General features: G+C 43.2%; 1 long non-coding RNA gene across 3 annotated transcripts in view; it reads right to left on the reverse strand.

Annotated features, from left to right (window-relative positions):
* The window catches only part of LOC134170292 (uncharacterized), a 105,432-nt gene that overhangs the window by 77,770 nt on the left and 4,747 nt on the right, over window positions 1-22,915 (reverse strand). For 2 of the 3 annotated variants that reach the window (XR_009967211.1, XR_009967217.1), the window contains exons 2-4: window positions 9,471-9,584; window positions 9,120-9,205; window positions 3,911-4,078 (exon numbers count right to left, since the gene is read on the reverse strand). This is a non-coding gene — a long non-coding RNA (uncharacterized LOC134170292). Of the gene's footprint in view, window positions 1-3,910; window positions 4,079-9,119; window positions 9,206-9,470; window positions 9,585-19,073; window positions 19,171-22,915 lie in introns of those variants that run through there. The other variant, XR_009967212.1, reaches the window with a different exon arrangement.

Below are 22,915 nucleotides of genomic sequence, written 5' to 3' on the forward strand. Positions count from 1 at the left end.
TGGTTAGCTATTATTATAATTTTACTATCCAGAATTGTATTAGCTGTGTCAGAGGCAGAAGTCCTTTCCCAGGAAAGCCAGGAGATCCCTCTCTTCCCATGCACTACCTCACCATTAGGCCTTGTCCAAGTCACCTCATGATCTTGATTTGGTTCTTACCCACCTTGTCAATTTTCAAAGCTGTCTCTAAGCACCTAGATGCTGGAAGAGGACCACACTCTTTCTGCTGCTGATTATGTGTGAAAAAATAACAACTTCCTGCTATGACCAATCCAGTGACAAAAATCTCTCCAGAGAGAGAGACCAAACAAAGTGATAGGAAGGTGAGCAATTCTGCTGCTCCAGCCTGTAACAGCAGCAGGTTGCAAAAGTGTTATTTGGCTCTTTCTTAGCCCCAAACTGTTCAAATCAAATGTAAGCGAGTTACAGCTGCAAAGACCCCTGGCAGAGAGGCTTACTCAGCTCAGCCCCTCCAGCACTCAGGCTCTTAAACTACATTGCTTTTCCTCTCAGCTTCAGAGGGTACACCTGATGCATCACATCCACGCAGGTAATTCAAATAGATACCCACACTCTTTCCTCGTTTCCAGTACTACTGTTGAACTTTTCCCCTTCTCAGTCTCTGCTCAGCAAGCCCATGTATGCCCTTCTACCAGGGGAAGCTACCAGTTTATTTTTGATTTCTTTACCCTCAAACTGTCACACAAATGCCTTCTGACCTGGTGACATGGAGGTTGCCATGTCAAGTTCAGCAGCTGACTCATAGGCCATTACTCACACAACTGCCATTCTGCTTTTAACCTCCCCAGCCTGTGTTTAAAACCAAGTATCCCCTTAGCTACTCTGCTAGGAAACGCTTTAGGAACATAATTCAAGTAAAAGATGTTATTTTCAGTGTGGAAAACCTGCTAGTTAGATATAGTACATGACAAGCAAATAATTTTAGCAGCAAAGGACTTGAACACTCATTACAGTGTAATATGTCATGGCATTGCTCCATGCTATGGGCAATTAAGGGTTAATGGTTTGCCAATTAAAAAGATATAGCCAAAAGATCTAAAAAATACTGCATGTCACAGAAGGTCCTGCTCTCCAAAGTGGTTCTCCAGGTGCTGTCCAGGAGAGATCTGAACATCAGGTCATGTGTTTCTGGTCACAGATCCTGCCCTGACAGTGAGAATGATGTGCCCAGCACTCACCATATTGTGCTGTTTGCCCTTTGCTTAACAGGCAGAACAACAGAGATCAGTAGTAGGCTGCTTTACCATAACACAGGCTGTGGTAGTGTTACCTCACAGAGGACCACAGGAGGCTCAGAGACTACAGAAGTAACCTGCAAGCTATCTGTGCATATACAGCCACCTGAGCAGCGCCTCATTGCCAATCCACATGCACATCCAGCATCTTCCTTTGCCCTTAGCTGCTTCTTGATGCAATCAGAGAAAAACACTAAAACATGTAACTGCAAACCGGAAGCCTGAGGTTGCAATGTCTCTTGTGTCTGGGTGTTTGGTTCCAAAGGGTATTTCAGCCTGATAGAACTGTAGAAATTTCAAGTTCAATTTTCTCCCTATCTCAACACTGGATACCTGATCCTTTGCACACATGCACATACCTGCCCTTGGTACAGAAGGTTTCCCTTCTACTGTAGAGATCTCAGTTCAAGCTTTGAGTTCAGTTTTTATTCTCCTCCACACCGAGTACCTGCTCCTTCATGCACATGCACACACCTGCCTCCTGTACAGGTTTCCTTTTTGTTTGTTTCTTTAACTACCCTTTTTACGGGAGAATGATCAATCACTTCTCCCTCTTCCTAGTTATGTCCCTATTACAGCAGATCCTGTTCCAATAAATGATTAGTACGTGCAGAATGCATTAAAATGAATTATAATAGCAATCTGATCCCCAGTGCCTCAGCAGAACCTTTCCATCACAGGTGACAGCTTGGCTCCCCTGGGCTTAGCTCTGGAGAGAGAGCACCAGACCTCAAAACTCAATCCAATAACTTTGTATGAACCAAGTTCCAAGTACACGGAGCGTGCAGCTCTTCCATTGTCTCCAAGCTAGGAAACCTGTACCCCAAAGGCTATTCAAGAAGCTGGTACACACAACCTCATCTCAAATAAATGTAAATGCAGTTTTCCATATATTATGTGATTACAGCCTCTCCCTGCCTATGGTGCTATGTTTTATTACAGGCCACCAAAAATAATTAGTTGGTGACCCAGAAAACTGATATATAAAATCCTTTTAATCACCAATATGGCTTTCAATTATATAGTGTAAACTTATTAACCTTTTTACTGCTGAGATTTGATTTATGGAATTCCAGCTGCATTGACATTACAGGAGGAGATAGAAAGTGCCTTGTATGACGCACTGGGATTAACAACCGATAGCTGGCTTTGCTATCACAGAGCAAAGGCAGCATCCTGCGAGTCCCCAGGGGCTCATTGCTACCAGAGCTATGTGAAAAGTTTGGTCTGTGGAGTAAGGCTGTGTAATTCCTGTCACTCCCTATACAAACCAGAACACACAGGCCAGTTCTGGCTTTCAGAAGGAGCAGAGGTTGTGTGAGCGCTTGCTGCATTAATAAACAGAAAGGGCAAAGGTAGGGCTGCATTTGTACCTTTCCTCACTCGCATGGTCAGAAATAGTTGTATATTGAATTGAGACACTTTAGGGAATTCTCCTGCACAGGAATCCTTAACAGCAGCTTTATTCAAACAAAGGTTGAATGCAAAGAGAAGGGCTATTTGTGAGGGTGCAGTTATAAAAACTGATTTTCAACTATGTTCTTTACTCATTTTCATGGAACAGGTATTTTCCCTTTTTTATAGGGAAATTTAGTGGATTTCCCCCTCCACCTCTGGCACTCAGAAAGTTTCCAGAAACTTAAAGATTGGTATAAGAGGGTTTGTTCACTTTGTCCTACTACAGAATGAGCATTTAGTGCTTTGCACAAGGTCTTAGACATTCCTGGTCATCTTCCCATGCGACTGTGTTTCTAATGCAGAGATCAGCAAGAGAGATAAACAGCCCACAGTGAAGCCCTAATTAAAAACCAGATTACTAATTTGACCTAGATAATGCATCAAGATCCCATAAAGGATACAGGAATCCATATTGAAAACACTACCATACAAGACTTGATTGAATCAGCCAAGGATGAGAAGACCTGTATTTCCAGCCCACACGTGTCATTCCATTCAAGTCTCAGGAATATACACAGAAATAATGAATCTTGCCATACCCTCCATCCACAGGTCCCCTCATATTCTTGGCAGTTCATTATTTGCTGTTCAATGGCAATAAAATAGAATAGCAATGTTCTACAAGATCATTTCTGCTGTGAACACCTAACTGCCTCTTTTACAGTCTCAGGAAGATCAAAATAATAAATAGATCTGGGTCAAATTTTGCAAATAAATATCAGTTTTCAATTTCCAAACCTAACCTTTTTTTTAACCTCAGAAGCCCCGTTACAGTTAGCCTGTTTTTCAGGAATTTTTAATGTGCAAGCATCCCTCAATGACACAAAACAGCAAGGTGAAATAGCCATAAACTGAAGCAAACCCTCATCGTTCACTTAGGTTTTTGTTGTTCAAACTTGAAAAGTCATGACAGACACAGAGAAGAGACTACGTGGGCAGGTGCTCTGATAACATGAGCAAAAGCCATCATCTTTATAGAAGGGAAATGCCAACGTTTGCCATCATCTTTCTCAGGATTAAATGTTAGTGAACGAGATACAGTTTCCCACACAGGCACTGCCTCGCCTGCACAATGCACAGCCTGGTTCCCTCTGGGCAGTTCTCAGGTCACTGTTTCTCTAGCAGATACAGGTTTGGAACGGCGCCCTGCAACACACACACTGGACAAAGACCCCCAAAGCCCCATTGGGCCATACCTGGACATCCAGCGGATTCATTCCCAGCTCAGCTTTGAGATGTCCTTCTCCACGAGCTGAGATTTCTGGTATAGCATAACAGGACGCGTTACAGCCATCCAACTCATGCCAGCTCCTCCAAGGGCTAATAAGGCCCATCACAGAGATAGGAAGGTTTCCAAGCACATTCTATGAAACAAGGAGAATAAAAATCAATGGCACTGCATAATCCAGTCAGTGCTTTCCTTTGCTCACAAATCTTCATTTGTTCAGCTGGGAAAATTATGAACGATCTAGAAATAATAAAGTCAGTCAATGACAATTATAACATAAAAACTAATAGAGAAGGTGGCACGAATCTGGTGTATTCAGTTCTGCTGAAACTCATTTATAATTTTTAATAAAAATAGTAACACTTTACAAGAAGTGGACATCATTTAATACTCAATTACTATAAAATTCCTTTGGCAATATATATTAAATGCAGCAAATCTGTATTTATACCAGGAGGGTTCCTCAAGATTGATGTTATCGCAGTGAATACTAGGAGAATGTCAAGTCCAACACCAGTGCATTCAATATTCTTGCCCTCCAGGTCAGATATCCTTTCCTCCCCCACCCTGACATTTGAGACAAGTCCTTATCTGTGTGGAAGGAGCCACATGAATTATATATTATATAAAAAAGGAATTTGCAACACAGACTGCAAGGCCTTTAGCAATGATTAACTGAGACATTTTGAATAACACCACAAAAAGGTACAGCTCCTAAACAGGCAGCTTTTTCTTGGAGGCCAAGAGGTTTTTAAACCCCTACATTAATAAAACAAGCATTATTTCAGATAAAGCACAGAACCTTTACAGCAGAGCCAACTTCAACTTACTGAAGATTTCTCTTTGCAAGAAAAACACCATGAACCTTTATCCTCTACTTGCAACAGCTCTTATGCTGTAACATCCTTAGCCCTACCTTCCATTAGAGGTCACCACGTAGATCTGAGCCCTTAAACTTGCTCAGCACAGGTGGGATCAGTTACCCTGAAAAGCAAAGCAGGATCTCCCTGATCCCCTACAGCTGCCTACATTTATGCTTTTAGCCACAGATGTTAGCACTGTGACTCCACACTGCTCTTCCCTGGCAGGTTGTGGGAGAATTTGTTTGTCTCAGAGGTATTTGTGAAGGGAATAAATGGGATGTGATCACTGAAGCAGCAAATTGAACCCTACCAGGGTATGGCTAGACCTTCCTTGAAGCAGCCTTAAAACAGAGGCACCCATATTTCGTTAAGCTCCAATCTCTATTGGGGGTGGACTGGATTTGGTTTAGGAAATGCAGCTTGGGAAGCTGAATCTGAGACCATGCTTTTCACCTGGATGTATTTGCAGCCAGGGCTCTTATCTGAATGTAATTTCTAATGTAACTTGGTGCACAAAATCTATCACTTGAGGATGGCAGTTAACTGGCTTCCATGGGGCAAGTGTGCTGCCATTTGGGGTGCTGTCTTGCTTGTTTCACTGTGAAGACTAATAGGATTAGAGAAAGTTTGAAAGATGGCAGGTAAAGGTCACCAGAGCCTTCAGTCTGCAACACTGCCAGGATCCAAAGACAAACCTGAAGGAGTATGTCTCTTCCCGAAAAAGAAATACTATCGAGAGCTACTCAGCACCTTAGGAAAAAGAAACACCAGTTGGAGGTAGGGGGGCACCCTAAGTGCTCACTAGAACTAGCATTGTTCCATTTCATCTTAAATCATGTTCTGCATCCTCTGCTGGAACAGTACTTATCCCAGACCTCGGGGCAGCTCAGACACCTGGCATAATAGCTCATTAATTACTTCAGCATGGCAAATAAATTTTAATATCTTCTTGATGCTCATTACTAAACACTTCACGCATTCCCAAATACACAATGATGGTTCATTCTTCTTCATCTTAGATACAATTTGTCTCCTTCAACTCTGGGTGGCACGTGATAATGTTATATCCTCCTCTGGGGTCACCAGTTCATTTAGGAACTCAGGACAAGGTATTTATATTTTGCTGCACTTCTGTTCTCATCCTGTTAAAGGTGATTACAACATCAGGTTTTGTCCAGTGTTTCAGCATGGAAAGAGGAAAGGTGGCATGAGGTATAATGGTAGCAGGTCAGCACTTTCAATAAGCATCTATCTGTAAACAAGCCCCTTAAAATATTGCAGCAGAGGGAAAGGAAGCTGCATCTTAATTGGGCAGAGTGAAAAGTCACAGGGCTCATAAATATAATGTGGAGGTGATCTGTCTTGCCAAAAAAGAGGAGGTTCGTTACATGAAGGACACATTATCCTTTCCTCTTCCTATGATTCAGCATGGTAAGTAGTCATTCCTAATTGGCTTACAGCTTAGTATGAAATATTAGGATGCCACACAATGTGATGACACAGCTGGATTCCTAAGGGAAGCTGAAGAGTGATCTGAGAACAGAAGAGGGACAAGAGCAGATGCGGGTCTGGAAAAAAGAATAGTTGTAGCTCACAGAGTAGCATGTCATTCTTTATCCTCCTCCTCCTGTGTACAGCATGCTGTGTACAGCACACCACTCTCCTGGTTGAAAGGCAAGAGACTTGTCATTTCAGAGTTCTTAAATAAAACGTGGGGACAAAAACATGATTGCTGGAAGTATTGAAACAGGAAGAGACAAGCAAGCTGACTAAACCTGGGCAATAGCTGCAAAATACACTGCACAAATTTCACCTCTCTTTGTGTATCCAACGATGATTTCCTCAAATTTATTCTTGACTGGAAAGTATTTGCCAAATTACCCAGTCAAACAATCTGGGGGTCACTCACGGAAGCCCAGCATTCGGAAGATAAGCCATTTGAGTGGGCACCCAGGTCGTATGCTGGGAACTTGTTTCCTTGTCCTGGCCTTGATTCAGGAAGGTAATTAAACAGCTGCCCACCTGGAGTCAATAGGGCTATTCACATGCACTTAAGTGCTGCTGACGCCAGGCGGAGGGGAATAGACTTCTCAGGGGGAGACTTTTGCTGCAAATACTAGTGCTAATTCAAAATTCACTTTCTACAAAGTCCTTCTCCTGCAGTCAGCTGAAATCAGCTATATCCACTGTTGTGCTTGCCAGGAAACTTGACAGAATGTTGCCCAAAGTGAACATAAACGACAAATAAACACAGCAGAAATTAATAACAGGAGTTCAGACCAGTAGGTTGCAGAAGATGTGTTATAAATTTCATCCAGCTGTAATGCAAATTCTGCCAAATGATGAGGAACATCTACCTTTTTATATCACTGTTTCACTACATATTAATAGCAACCAGTTACTGATGCAGTACTAAAATATTAATGATATGGTCATAAACCTGAATCAGTGCCTAACTTGGCAGAACAACGGAGGGCAACTTTTCAATCACGTGTGAACAAAACCAGTTTTCAGAAACCATTTTGTTCCTGTGAGACCATGTGAATAGAAGTAATTGCAGGGCTATTTTAGGCCCCCAAATTGTTCTTCCTTGGAAAATCAACAGCCCCTTTGAGGTGTGCAGTATGGGTGCCCAGATATTTATGCAAGGCTGAGAGAATCTCAAAGCAGGCAGAAACAAAGTTCATGCAATTAATTAGTAAGATCTCATCTGTGATTTCATCTGCAGCTGCTATGACTGACTTTTATATGTCCATTAGAGCCAATAGACTTGAGGCCCTGGGGACTGATTGTTTCAGCAGGATTTAGCTCTTTGTTCTGGACTTAGGTAGAATACGTTCACCAAGCAAGGCAAGAAAGCCAAAGCAAAACCCAGAGCTTTTGTACCTGACTGATATAAGCAGGTAAATTTATGAGCTCTGCATTGTAACATCTGTGACCACAACAAAAATTTAGGGATGTTAAAAGGACTTAAAAGTTAGGGACTTCCACCTTTTATATTTCCAATCTGCTCCCCAGGCCACCCTACTCAGGACAACTTCAGGGCAGCTGCCAGCTAAGGAAGGCAGCCTTTAGGATCCTTGACTGAATCTGTAAAGGGGAATCAGGTCTTGAAGTCTCCTTGCTTCTCACTTCAGCTACGTTCCAGCAGAACTGGGCTGGTCCATTTTATTATTCACATTTGTCCCTTTCTATCAAGATGAAGCCATGTATCTAAGTTCCTTTCAAACACCTTTAATTGAAGCTACAAATTAAGGGGATTAAGGACAGACACAGAAGGATTCTGTGTACTCTGCACAATTCCCAACAGCAGCTAGCACCCCAGGAAGAGCTGAATACTGAAAGAATAGTTTGTTTCTACTCTTCCAAAGGACACAGCTAAAGGCTCTCACTCATGGCTAGCATCACTCTCCCCTGCCCCTCACCAGGATCTAAAAGAGGTACTGGAGGAAACTCGTGTACAGCTGATGTTTTATGTAGGCGTATTAATACCAACCCAAGGTCTTTGCCTTAAAGGTCTTTCTCTTCTTCTCTGAGTCACTGGGGCACAAGTAAGCTGACTTCAATCAAGAATAACTGATTTTTCAGTTTAGAAGTGCAGAGAATGGCATGAAATTAATTATGTCACAAAAAAAAGAAGGGTCCTTTTCTTCTGGTTTCCTATTGCAGTCACATAAATGAGGATCCAAAATACCACTGAGATATCACTTAACACTGTTAGCACATGTGAGGTGGGTCAGATCCCTGCCACAATGTCTGTATTATTCGCTAACCAGAGTTGTTGCAGTGATAATCTTTTCTTCACTGTATCTGCAAGCAGATGCCATCAAGGTGCAACTAACAATCATCCCTTTCAGAGTAAGTGATCATAGGCCTTCCATTGCTCTCCCATCCACTGGCTCCTTGTTTATTAATGACAGAGTTAAAATTTTAGTGTTGCTTCTGCTTAGGTGGAAGATAACAAACATCTACTTGATTGACCCCTGTCCTACAACTAGTAGTTTCTCTTACAGCTCAAGTGGTACATAATGCAGTCTTACTGCAAATAAAGTTGCCAAAACAAAGATATTTTTTGGTTTACAAGTTGGGAGAGGAGGAGAAAAACTGCCCATGTTTGGAAACTTGTTCTAGCAAGACACTGGAAATGCATTGAGCAGCATGAGAACCTCTAGCAGTCATTCATTTCTGGTCTCTGAGAACCAGCATGTCAGTTCCTAACAAGGTCAATGGCAAATGTATTTTAGGGCACCTTCATATGCCAGATCAATCAGCACTAGTGTTACACATGGAACACAATTACACCTCCAAACATACCTACTCTTTGGACGAAGTCCATGGTCAGCTCAGCTCCAGTTCAACTCCAGGATCTTCTTTCTCTCTGTATTTTCTGGGACAAAGACCTGTGGAGGACAATGAAGAGAAAGATAAAGATTCTTCCAGACCCTCTCCCATATGTGGCGCAAAATGCAGGTGCCTATAGATGGGTCTGAGGAGGCTATAGGGCCTGCAGAGCTGCCATGGTAAAGCTACATCTTGAAACTGTACAGAGCAGCTCCCACAACATCTCCTACATCTAAAGTCTGCTCTAAAAAACAAAAAAGAAATAGTCTCTTGGAAGAAGACAAGTCAAACATAACTCATCCCTTTATTCTTTTTCTCTCTTACCATGCTCTACAGATGATCGTTTCATCTCATTCTTCTGTTTCCAAGAAAGACCTTTCTAATTCCTCAGGCAATATTCAGAGCAGGCAGGTTTTTCTTTGAGTGTTCAAGGCTGATCTGATCAATTAGAAAAAGAAGGTTACAGTACATTTTAAACCAAATACCCCACAGGATAGAACCTCATTCTAGAAGAAAAATATTTTTTGTTAGCAAGTAAATGCAAGGAAATGGTAACAGGGATTCAGCACAACCCCTTTTCTCATGTGTCCTGTGGGATTTTCTGCATTGTTCTCTCTGTTTAAAGGGTTTAAAATACAAGGGTAAGGCTGCTGCAGTCCTGGACATGTGAGTTCTGTTCCCTGTCTGGATACAAAGTGCCACGGATCACACAAAATTCTTCCCAGCTGCTTTGCCTTCCCACATTTCTGTCCTTGTTCACTCATGAAAGCTATGAATTCTCTCCAACCACAGACTTTCTCCCAGCATGTGATGTACCACAGGGCCCCACAGCCTTATCTGAGGCTGTTCGGGCCCAGCTGCAATGTAAAGATTCTGCACCACTGGGACTCCCTTACAAGGTTTAGAGTCTCTCTTTGCAACAGCAAACATCCAGTGAAATACAACCGCTTCCTCAAGGTGAGTGTTCCCAAAGGCCTCGGGAATCAGAGCTGACATAATGTGAAATTTGCTTCCCCCTTTACCAACTCTGGTTAAATAAACTCATGTTCTGTACAGTAGGACACACTTCATTTTCCTCTCCCTCTTGTTGATTCCAAAAGGAGACCACATAGACCAACCATCACAGCCAATTTGATTTCCAATTTTCTGGGTAGCTTTGCAATCACACTCCATTTGTCACCTGAATGCAGTATTGAATTTGCAGCCTGGGTGTGAATGACTTCTGGAATTATCTCCCTTGGACAAGACACCAGAGCAATTCAATAGCAAGTAAACAGAATACAGAAATACCCCTGAATAGGATTATGTCAGGTTTCTAAATCCTAACCCTGTTACTTCAGCAGCTACCCATTTCTCTTTTCTTTCTTCCTTTCTGGCTAACATTTTCTTTTCCAGGACTCAGTTCAGCATCACCAAAACAATCAAATATACTCTGTAAAGTTCTTAGGACTGCATGAGCATTTAGAGCTTGGCGAGCTGTATTGTAACACCAATCACTGACCCCAAAAGCTGATGTGATCAAACACATCCCCCCACGAACGAAAGAATCAGGCTGAATCAGTTTTACCATTTTAAGGAAAATAAATCCTAATCCTCTGCTGCTCTGTGGTATTCCTCTAATTGCTGTTTCCTTACACATTCAAACATCCACAGTTTGGTTCCGTTGTTGGAATGTCACTTGGAATCAAATCAGTGTTGCAGATTCAACATCTTTGAACCTTTTAGTCCAGCTGTGAACTTTGGGCTTAATCCTTTAGGGCGCCCTTGTCTAGCAAGCTTTAATGTATATTAAATTTTCTAAAAGGAGAGGAAAAGTGGTCAAAGCGAGATAGTGCAAGGTTCTGTGTTTCATAAATTAATAAGCATCACCAACTGCATTGCTTGACCCTTTAAACTCTGTGAAATTAATATAAGTAGACAACCAAAGTGCACTTGGCCCCTGAAGAGCCTTGGAAGTTCACTTAAGCAATCCAAGTTTCCTTAAAGTTTTATAAGCCAGCTTTTAAAGCAAGTCCTTTGTACTTATTACTGGTGACAGTGAGCATTACAACAGCCAATGAACCTTTGCTGACTCCCGACCCCAATATGGTAGAGCACAGTTATCAAGGGAAATATCAGAATCAAAGCTTGTATATTACATTGAGGTCCTGACTCTTGAAAGAGCCCCCCATAGACTCTTCAGAGGATGTCAGTGAAATAAACAGCTAATATTCCCAGACATCTACTTATGATGTACGGATGGTAGCGTTTACTTAAGCCCTTTTGGTATAGTATCACCACCCCACCACCCCCAACAAAAACTGAAGCCTCTTAGGGAAGCAAGCTGTGGTACTCTCAGGTCCCTTGCAAGAAGACAAAACCTAAAGATCTTTTATTTAGCCAGGAAAAACTCTTCACTTGGCAGTGGTGAGTGAAGCAACGCTCGGTCTTCATCTTAGCCGATTAATGGGTTTAAATTATTAAGTGGCATTAGGTAGGCATGGTGAGGAATACAGTCTTCCCTCAGCCCTCCACACAGGGTGGGACTGCCTTGAACAGTGAGGAGAATGCATATGCACACCTCCTGTGCTTTGGTATTAATCTTGCAGTCACTTGTAATACCTGAGTTAGTGTCCTATAGAAATAAGATACCTCCCCATTGCCAGCTGATTATATTTTTCATAATGTAAAAGGTTCTTGCTGAATTATTCAGGTGTTTTCCCTGCCACTTAACAACAAAAAAGAGACAGAAAAGCTAAGGCAGCCAGTGTCTAGGAATAAACACACTGAGGGGCAGTATTGCCCAGTATTAGTAATTAGTATTGAACTGTAAAGCCCAAGTAATGATGATGTTTGACCTAAACTTTTCAAGAGGAAGAAGAATTTCACCAAACAGGCAGGTGATGAGAGATCACAAGATTATCTGCCGAAGGGCATCGAACTCCACTGGCATGTATCCTCCCAGCAGTGAAGTCAGGAGGCAGGTGTTATCGCTTTTCTCCACCTGCTTACAACATTTGGGTGAAGCTTTTGGGGCTATTTTATGCCACTGGTTTCCACTTGTTCATCTCATTTGTTTGTCTAGATCTGGGCACTGACAGAGACAATAATATCATGGCATGGAGAAAAATCCATTAACATACATCCACATTTTATATGTATACCACATACAGTCATACATAAGAAATACAACTCAAAGAGAAAACAGAACTCAACTATTAGGAAATAATTGATGAAATTTCTTACCAGAAACAGAGATAACAAGAAGCAGCTGGAAAAACGAGGTACTTTCAAGGAATGTGGCTCACAGCTCCCATGCAAAGTGAATGCCTGGTGACAGGGTTGCAGTCCCTGCCAGGCAGATGTCTACGCTAAGAACAGTGAAGTTGATTTAGCAGCTCCCTGATTACTGAATATAAATCACTTTTTAAAAGTTTAGGGGTGCACAAATAAGTTCTAATGAGAACAAATACTGCTGGTCCAGTCCCATGAAAACAGCCAGAAACATATCTCCAATTGATTTCCCTTGATTCATTTACTTGAGGGTGCAAGCACGATTTTCTTGTTCAGAGTTAGCTCAGATTCCTCTATGCAGCACTTCCCAGTGATACAGACATAGACTTTGGTCCTTCCAGCCCACCAGCTATTGAGACCATGGGTGTTTGAGGGTTAATAACTCACTGGTGATGGCCTTGGGGTTCCACCTTCCTGCCCTGCAGCCATGCTCCAGCTCATCTGCCTACCAATGAAGACTATCTTCACTTCCAGCCTCCTACCTCCACAGGAGCCAAAAGGGAAAATCTTGCCTAATCAACTGTGAAGAGGACAGAAAGCAATGGCCATTGTCCACTCTTAATCAGTAAAGTGTTTCCCTTCATGTGCCTGTCTGCCTTGGTTTCAGTGTACATATGCCTGAAGGAATGTGGAGCAACTCCAGATTCACTATGTGTGAGGTGGAAATGACCTGGGGGTAACCCAGGTGATTCTTTTCCAGTAGGTAAGGGAAGGTTTAAAATGGGAGAAATTGGAACTGGACCTTAACATGTCCCTAACTATTGACACTAAAGCAAAAGAGACACAGAGATAATATTGCTGAGGGGGTAAAACTTCACCCACTTGAAAAAGGTCTGGTACCAGCTACACGCTCTGCCAAATAGCATCTACTTAATCTAGTTCTGCCCATATGGGCATTCACCCCAGTGCTGCGTTCAGGCTACTGACACTGCAGCAAGCTCAAATACTGAATTACCCCCCAAAAGAAACCCCTTCTACACAAACCAAACACACTCTATAGCCCTGAAAAAAAAAAAGGAGACTTTTCCACAGCTCCAGAAATATTCATTTGACAGTTTCTCCTTCCTTGACTACAGCTCCAGTAATTGATCTGCTCTATTATTTTTCCCCATTCTTTCTCTTTTACATTTAAATACGTCCTTCATATTTCTGGAGCTTTTTTTTTTCCCAGCCTGTATCTCCACTGTTACATTATTTTTTATCTCTCTCCTCTATTCTTCATGTGTGAAAAGGGTGCTCTGTTCTCTAATATTCATTTTTCTTTTTTTATTCTCCAAGTACTTTCTTTCCCATCTGTAACAGCCCCTAATATGCACCTCCATTCGATTTTACCTACCCAGCTTGAAACCCTCTCATTCTAATTACCTTTTCAGTTTTCTTCTATTCCTCCCTTGAGATGTCTCAATTAGTGTACTTTTTCTTACTGGCTGTCACCTCTGAGCTACAAGGTGGGTCTAACTCCAACTTAAACCATGCAGAAAATAAATGAGGAGCTGTTCTTGGCAGCCCTGCTGAAGGTGGTGTTACTTTACAAACTAGTGCACCTTTAATAGATGATAAATGGGCAGAAAAGTGGCCTTGTTAATGCAGCAGCCCTTGATTTGGTTGCCATGCTGTGTCCTTTCATTACTCAAAGATACACGAAAGGCAACCTATGCTAAGTCCTGGGTGATGTAATTCCATACAAAGAGAGTGAGTAGAGGCTAATTAACATAGTTCTGGTCAAAGCCTGAAATTAACTCGTCTTTAAAGACTAAAGCTAAAAATGTCATTTGTCTTGCCCATAATTATGTTTAGAGGTAATTATGGTAGCAGGATAACAGCAAGCAAAATGAGTCTAGGAGTGGGGTTTTCTGCCCTTTCTATCTCTAGCAGAACTCTAAATTCTCTTCCTGTCAAAGAGAACTGGATAAAAATGCAGGTGACATCTACAGTACTTTTCTTTGGTTAAAACTGGCACTGTCATATCAAAGTTCACACAGAGCTTTCAGAATCTGAGGACTAAATGCTCGCTCTACATGCTCTCAGATAATGGGAAAAGGAGCATGGTCCCCACTGCAGCCTGGACTGTGCAGGGAAGGGAGATCTGTGCCAGGCTTGGACCCGAGAACCACATCCAGTGGAACATGTCCTGCCACATGCATCTGACCCAGGTCACTTCAAATGACCCAAGATACCTACACAGCAGAGAGCAGCCCTTGTCCTGTATCTGCACAGCATTACCTCCAAATTAAAGCATTTGCTTCCTGGGATGATTAATTTGTCATGCAGGTCTGATCAAACTGCACCCAGCTTTCAGCCTCATTTATCCAGAGCCAAGACAGCTATCTGTATTCTGCAGTACCCCAGGTGTTTGAACCCACTTATTAAATACAATAAAATGCATAGATTATTGTTGTTGTTATTGCTGCTGTTATTAAAATCACAATGGCTGTCACTGTTCAGTTGTCCTGAGATCCATCTACCTGCAGTACCTGTTTCACCACTCCCACTGAAATCTATGAGCACATTAGCCAGTAGTGGGTTGCAGGATTTATCTGCGAGATATGGTGATACTAATTTAAAGATTTCAAACTAAAGTTGCTATATACTTGGATCAAAGCTCAACACTGAAGCTAAACTTCCCCCAAGGTTTATGACTGAAAGAAATTTCAAATACCTGATATACCTTCATCTGTACATACTCTTGTTTTTCCAGTTACTGCATTTACCAAGATGGCAAAAGCATTTAGATTTCTACTGCACTGGGCCTGAAGGTCTCCATGTGATACAAAATGCACATATACTGGGCATGCATTATTGGACTGGCTGCTGGCAAACACAAAGGTCTGTAACACAAACATGCAGAGCATATTCACTAGGTCCAAATTTGTCTGCTTCTGAAATCGTTAGGCTTCAGAGTGTAAATTCAGTGAATTCACCCAAGGGCCCATAATATCATTTTGCCACAAGTACAGACTAAGACATAGCCATGGTTTCAGAGAGATGATATCACTGCATAAAACATGTTACAGCAACTTGCCTGAAGTACTGGAGGATAAAAAGATCACCTGTGCAGACTTTTCTAATGCTTCTAATGGAACTACCTCTGCCATTTTTATTTGTATCCTTCATGGCAAGCAGGGAATCAGGGCAAAACTTCCTCTGAAGGAGTCAGCTCTAGAGGTCATGAAGGTATTCCCCCGTGATGTCCCAAACAGATATCAGTCAGTCTTCACAGATGGCTCCACTGCAGTTCCAACTTAAGCACCAATTTAAGGACAGGGCATAGGATTTCCGCTTAAAAAAAACACCCAAAACTATGGCACTCTTTGAAAGTCTCACTGTGCTGTCAAAGGTGAATTCCAAAAGATCTGTACATCCTGTGAGCTGTGACTTTCCAGAGCTCCAGCAAAGCTCCAGAAAGTAGGGCTCCTGGCCTCAAAAGTTCATCTGGTTTTTCCCAACTGTATCCGCTAGCTAATAAAATGTATCCCTTCTCCCTATAGATGTAGCCTCACATACCTCTTCAGACCTTCACAGCTATTGCATTATTACTACTACCACCCTTACAAGTGGTGAAAGTATCTTTACGATGACATCTGCCAGTATCAGCTGACAGATACAAGCACCAAAGCCCATCTGGAAAAGTTGCCTCTTCCCATAATATTTTTGCATCCTCCATGAGATTCTCGTGCAAAATTTTTTAATGATTTGTTTGAACACAAAAAAGCTTAAGAGTTGTACTTCATTCTGACATCTGCTACATCCAAACTCTCTTTGGGGTCCTGTTAACTGAGTTTTCATCCCTAACTAGGTGGAACTCCACAGCTGCAAACCTTCCAATGCTGCCATTTATGGGACCTTCTCGGATGTTACAGGGTACGTCTCTCCATTCTTTAGATCAAAGACACTGCAGCACACACAGCCTGGCTTGTACTCCTGGGGGAAGTGCAAAGCATACAGAGCACAAAACAGAAAACCATATTGTGCCCAAAGTGACCTGCAGACAGTAGACAATAACCCTGAAACTAAACCATATTCTGCCTCTCCCTGGCACAGCACAGAACTGGCAGATCCAAAGATGGGCTCTGAAAATAAAAAGCTTTTGAGCAGTCCCTGGCAGAGCACTTTCTCCTTTGAGATCAATAGGTTTGTGTCAGCAAGGTCATTCCACCAGTACCAGCACCTAGATTCACAGTTTGCAAGTCGTACTACACATATCACTTCATAATGCCATTCCAAGGAGACGTGCTGATACAAAAGGGCTCACTGCCTTTCCACTCATATTGTTTGTGCATGACTGATACCAGCTCTTGACCCTGAGCTCACAGGATCATGGTAGTACCCTCCTTAACATCAAGGAGATATATAAAATGGTAAAATACTTTTAGCGAAGCCCGCAACTCCTACTGAAAGCAAAGATGTGTATTACAAGGTGAAAAAAGGATAGAAGCAGAGGTCCCAGTTTGTGCTCAGCATCCAGCAGGATGAAACCCATCAATGCTGCCTGGCTTCCAGTTGTTAATTTAAGTAAAGGAACTCCTTTACTCCACGGAAACCTTCTTAAATCAGCAGGAACTCATTTGTTACAATCGCTTCCTTATTTCTACTGCTTTTTTGTGAGCACCTCGGTCTTCGCAGAGGAGCAAACCAACAGAGACAACTCTAAAACGTCTTACATGGCAGCTCCAAATGCTTACAGTTTATGTAAAGCCATGGAGCCAGCATGATAAGATCTAATTACCAAGCGAATTAGTTAAAAAACAGCTGCAAGGTTTGCAGAAATGTCTGCAAGTGCAGAGTAAATGGCCACAATTGACAGAGTTATTGCACAGGCATCCTGAGGGCACAGTCTGCGGTGCTTGAGTCCTAACCAAAATCGCTGTCAACAGTTGTTGTTTTCTCCATTCTGTTAAATGAAAAGAGCATGAAAATGATCCTGCAAACAGCCATTTAATATTCTCATGCACATGAACTGCAATTATCAGCAACAGCAACAACAAACTCTGCTGTAATGTGTTCATGGTTAATCAATTCAATTGATCACTGTTTATTAAATAAAAACCTGCTCTCTAAACAGTTCCTCTGGAAGTGGCACATTTTGGAGCTCTGGGTTTTTTTTTTTCCTTAGCTTTCTGTTTTTTTTTCTATTTAAACATGTTGCTGGGAAAATCAGGAGACCACTTAAAGCTTTTAATTTAAATCCAAGCTAAGAGAAACATATAGTGCCTTTACAAAAGCATTAGCTTAAAGAAGGTTTGAATGAACAAAGCCACTCCCTGGAAAAACAACACTGAATCTGATTTGTTCCTATTTTAAAGGCTTTCAAGACATGTTAGCAACAGCCAGTGTATTTATCTGTGTAAGAGACAGTCATGACCAGGTCAGCTCAGGATATCAGGAAGTGGACCGTTGATAATGCAGATTAGGGGCACGCTTTATTCACATCAGCACTGTAGCATTGATCACCCCTATCCCACACCTTTAGAAAGCAGATTGGAAATCAATGAATTCCAGGCTGGAGAGATGCTGTAGATAACAAAAATCCTCTATAGACAGTTATCTCCCAACAAGGAATAATGATCTTGCACAGAACTGAATGCTTTAAATGTAGAAAGAATATACACCACATTACAAGTTCAATGGAAGATTGATACCTGGGCAGATAAGAGTCTGGGCATATCCCCAGTCCTGAGCTAACTGGAGTGCTTGAGTACTGCACTGAGAACTTCCACCTGTGGTGTTGGAGTCCCCCTTGCCCTTCAGGTGCTCCAAATGGTGCAGAAGGGAGGAGAAGGGGAGTGTTGACACACAAAAATAACCTCGTGGGATTTAATTAAGACTACTGAACCTGTGTCACTTGTAATTTATGGTGGATTTGAACCCGTGCCTCCAGAGGGAGAAAACGAAGGCATTTCCAGTACATTAGCTGACTTCAATAGCAAAGTCAAATCTGAAGTCCTGTGACCCTCCAGTGAACGAAGACTAAGGAGTCCCTGTTACCCCAATTATTCCTGACTAGATTTGTGAGATGTTTTCACTACCATGGAATCCAACCACAACCAGGTTCCTGCCCTAATGGGGGAAGTGCCATGAAACCCTTGTGAGAGCATTAGAAACCTCCACCAAAACTGGGTCATTAATGGCACATTCCATAGAGAAAAAGGGATGTGGGGCACATTCCCTCCCTTGCCAGCAGACACCTGGCCTCACAGGAGCTAAGGGAAGGCTTACAAAGAAACCTGTGCTAATAACCACCTTATGGCCAAAGTGAAAACAATAAACTGCTTTAGGTCAACTAAAATGTTTTGTTCAGTCTCCTATCAGGTGTTTTACCTTTGATTCTTCGGGATGCTACGGGAAGGGTGAGAAGATGCTTTATTTGTTGGTCAAATCAAGGCATATGTTGCAACGGAAAATGTTAAAATGATTTTTCTTACTGTTTTTCGATCAGAATAATTGACAAACTATGCAACCGACATCTAAGTAGCTTCAACTGACCCAAAATTATCTGTCTTTTCAGGGGCAGGAGAAGAAAACATTGCAGTCTTTCGCTCAGAACAACTTCTAGAGCAGTATTTCAGGGAACCAAGCAGCAGAGATACCTTCTTTTCTGAGTTGCCAGAGTAAACAAGTTCAATCAATATTAATATTAAAAGGAAAACTTCTCACCAAGATGAGACAGATGTCTTGCACGACTGACCAGCCCTGAAACCAATACCACCACCACCAGTGAGGCTGAGAGCAGCAGCAGCTTCTCCAGTCTGACCTGTTTGTGAGAAAAGGGATTATTAGGGAATAATATTAAATCCTTTTGATAAAGGATCCAGAGCCAGTGAGTTTAGCACACAGATGTCTAGTGACTGTGTTAAATCCATCTTTACCCCTAGGCTTGCCAGGCAGCATCAGCTAAATGAATTCCTGCCCATGCTGATAAGATAGCTCACAGCTGTGTGGAGGAGAGGAGTGGGACAGGTAGATGCAACCCGGACTGACACCACGGGGAACACTGCCCGGTCCAGCGCCCCCAGCCTGTCCCTAAAACACCAGCCATGCCCCGGGTGCCGTCAGGAACACTCCACTCAAGGGTGAGGTTTCTGCCCCGCAGGAAGCGGGCGCTCTGCAGTCAGGACAGCAGCAATGCCGCATCAAAGCGCTCCCTAATGAGCTACAAATTTCGCTTGTCGTTCAGCAATTTACACGGATTAGCAGCCGCTGACCTTCCCCAGGCCCCGCACGCCGCCTCCATCCCTGGTCACACAGTGACCTCTAGTGTTATCAACCGCCCAGCGCCCGCTGCCGAGGCAAAGGCCCGGCCTCTCACCGCGGCCCCCGGCCCTTACCACAGACTCCCGCCCTCAGCCTGGCCCCTGGCCCTTACCCCGGCGCTCACCGCGGGTCCACGTCCTCACCCCAGACTCCGGCCCTCACTCCGGCCCCGACACCCACCCCAGATCCCGGCCCCACCGCTGGAACAGGCCCTCACCGGAACCCCAGCCCTCAGTCCGTGCCCCCGCCCTCACTGCGGGCTCCGGCCCCTGAGCCGGTCCCGGCCCTCACCAGAAGCGAGGCCCCGGGCCTCACCTGCACCACAGCCCTCAGCCAGGGCGGGAGCATTTTCGCCCTCTTTTTACTTCTTTATTTGAGAAGGGCGCACTATCAAACCTCTGGGAGCACTGAGCCACCCCCTCCCCTGCTCCAGTGTGCCATGTCCCTGAGCATATTTGCATTTCCCAGAAAGGAGTTTGAAAATAAAGATCCTCTTGAGATCCCGCACACAGTCCAAGGGCTATGGCCACCTTCCCTGCAGGGATAAGCTGATGTCTGCCCACTGATGCGACTGCGGCCAGGTTTATTTAAACCAGATGATGACACGCTCCTCCCAGAGGCTTTTCCAGCTGTGCTGCACTTTGTACCATAGCAGGAGAGAAGCAAGAGAGAAGTACCCAAAAGCCTGATGTTGTTGACCTTGGTCCTTCCTGTCTGCTGCTTCCTCACTTGTGGAAGCAGTCTGCTGCTCTCGCTAATGGGCACATGGAAGTTCTAATGAAGTTTTAAAACTCTGATGAATTCCAGTGTGGAAAGGTCGAAGAGGAAGAACTGAGCAAACAGGTTTGAACCTATTCTGTGTCTGTAAGCAACTAAATAGGCTGCTGTTCAACAGGATGCTAAATCAGCGCTCTCCTCCAAAGGCTACTTGCTTATACATCTTTCCAACTCCAGTCAGGAAACCCAGGAGCAATGTCACACTGCCACGACAGGACAGGCACCTCTGTGTCTAAGAGGGGACATGGCTCCTCTTAATCCTGGCTTTTCATTTGAGTCTGGGTGAGCACTGAGCACACTCAAATCAAAGCAACCCTACGCAAGACATGAAGGTCACTGAATCACTGCACAGCAACAAATGCTGGAAGTGAACTTCATTTGTCAGGCACCTTGTGACGATCATTCCTGCAGCAAGAAATTTCCCCTGCAGCTTCCTTTGGGCTGGGGGCTCCAGTTCCGATTAGAAGAGAAAGAAATAGTTTTGAGTCTTCCTGCTTCTCCATCACTGCCCCAGCAACCACGTGTATTAGACATCCATGGGGAAGGGTCAAACCCACACATGGGCACGTAACATGAGCACAGGTCAATCAGGTCTTACTCAGTTGACCACAAAATCAGTTTTAAAGTCCACTTCAAACCACTGTTGGCTCAGGTTCCTGAAGAGCTAGAAGCCTCTTGTGCTCCAGGGGTGCAAGCCTAGCACAAGATCTCCATGTACCTTTTAGTGATGTGCAGTAAGACTTCGCCTCTCCAGTCTCATGATGTTCACATGCCCTCCCTAAAAGCAATGCTAGTCAATAGCAACAGTTGAACACGTAGTAAGTGAGGTGCCACGGAAGAGCTGTGTTAGATGAACTGCTGCTGGTCTGCCAGGCGTACTGCAGTGGTGGGGGGTCCCTCTCCTTTGTGTGAATTAAAATCAAAGCACAGAAAAAGTTACTACAGATGAAGCGGGCTATGGGGGCACATATGGTAGATAAAAGGCAAAAGGCAAATGGAATGAGAAGAATTAGTCTAAGGGTGGGAAGCTCAAAAAACAGAAGAGGAAAGAGCTGGAGGGCAGTGGAAAGGATGTTGCCAAAGAGGCTATTACTGTGATCATGTAATCTTACAACTTCAGTTTTCCTTGTATCAAAAATTAATGCAAGATTTTGACATAGATGGGGGACTGAGATAAGCAAATTTTCACTGTTGGAATGAAGTCAAAGTTTACAGATGCTTCTTTGGCATTTCTGATTTCTCTGTGCTTTTAGCCACTTTGTTTTCTGTCTCTCTCTTGTATCATCTATAAGCACATCTCAGACCACTGTGAGTTCTGACAGTCTACTTTAATTCATGGGCAGGCTTCCACCCTCCAGGGACCAGCAACAGCCTGTGATGCACATCTCCTCCCAGACCAAGGAATGAAGAGAACATTGCCTAAGAATTAATAAATAAAATAATCCTAAAGGTTTAAATTAAAAACCTCATATAATGTCTTTCACCTACACAAAAGAGTTGAAGAGACAAGTGCCTATTTTAAGAAGGGAAGGGTAGAGAGTCCACTAGTAGCTGACACAGTGGCTTTTCCAGACGAAATGAAGACATGAACTGGAATGGCGTGAACGACAGGGTTGGCATTCCTTGCAGGCCACGATTATCACTTATTAAATTACCCATGAGCAGAGCAAGCCAAGTGGAGCAGCACATCACACTGACACACACCAAACCAAGGCCTGCAGGAAGGTTCAGAACTCACTGTCCTCAGCTGGGGGGAAGAAACGTTGTAGATAAGGCATGAGAGAGTGACTCTGTGTTCAAAATTACCTGTTGTCATCTCAGAATTATAAAAGCCAGAATAGGAACTAACTGCTCAGGAAATAATGTATATTCTGATAACATACAAGGATGAGGAATACAATAGAAGAAGGGTTAAGGAAGTGGGAGCCTGGAATACATCTGGTTATTGTTTGGTTCAGTGTTCTCAGGGCCCAATCGTCATTGGAGTGGTTTCCACCAACTTCAGCAAGCATTTAACACACAACCAGTCTGACAGACCTATCTCCAGCACACCTCAGGCACCACTGCACCAGGAAGAAATCTCAGCTGAAAGAGAAAGCAGGTTTGATGAAGGCTGCAATTAAGGCTTGTTCAACCAGACACTGAGTTCACACAAGAGGGAGTAAAACTAAAGGATGCCTGAAGACTCCCTGACAAGACACAGATTCTGGAATAACAGTGCAAATAATCTGCATCCTTTTCCAAAGGGCAGTGGGCCCTAAACATAAGCTTCCATGGAGTGATAATCCAGACTTACTTCTGACTGGTATCTTCTGTACACAAACAGTTGTTAAAAGCAAAATGCAGAGTATTGACAGGAGTAAACTGTAGAATTCAGACATGTTTGCTAGAGCTAAGAGAAGTGTAAACCTCAAAGATAAGATGAGGGAAAGTTTCTAGGTGTAACTTGTTGAGGGAGAAAACTAAAA

Source organism: Pezoporus occidentalis, unplaced genomic scaffold, assembly GCF_034315485.1.
Source record: "Pezoporus occidentalis ecotype Australia unplaced genomic scaffold, CSIRO_AGI_Poc_V1 ctg11, whole genome shotgun sequence".
Taxonomy (NCBI): Eukaryota; Metazoa; Chordata; class Aves; order Psittaciformes; family Psittacidae; genus Pezoporus; species Pezoporus occidentalis.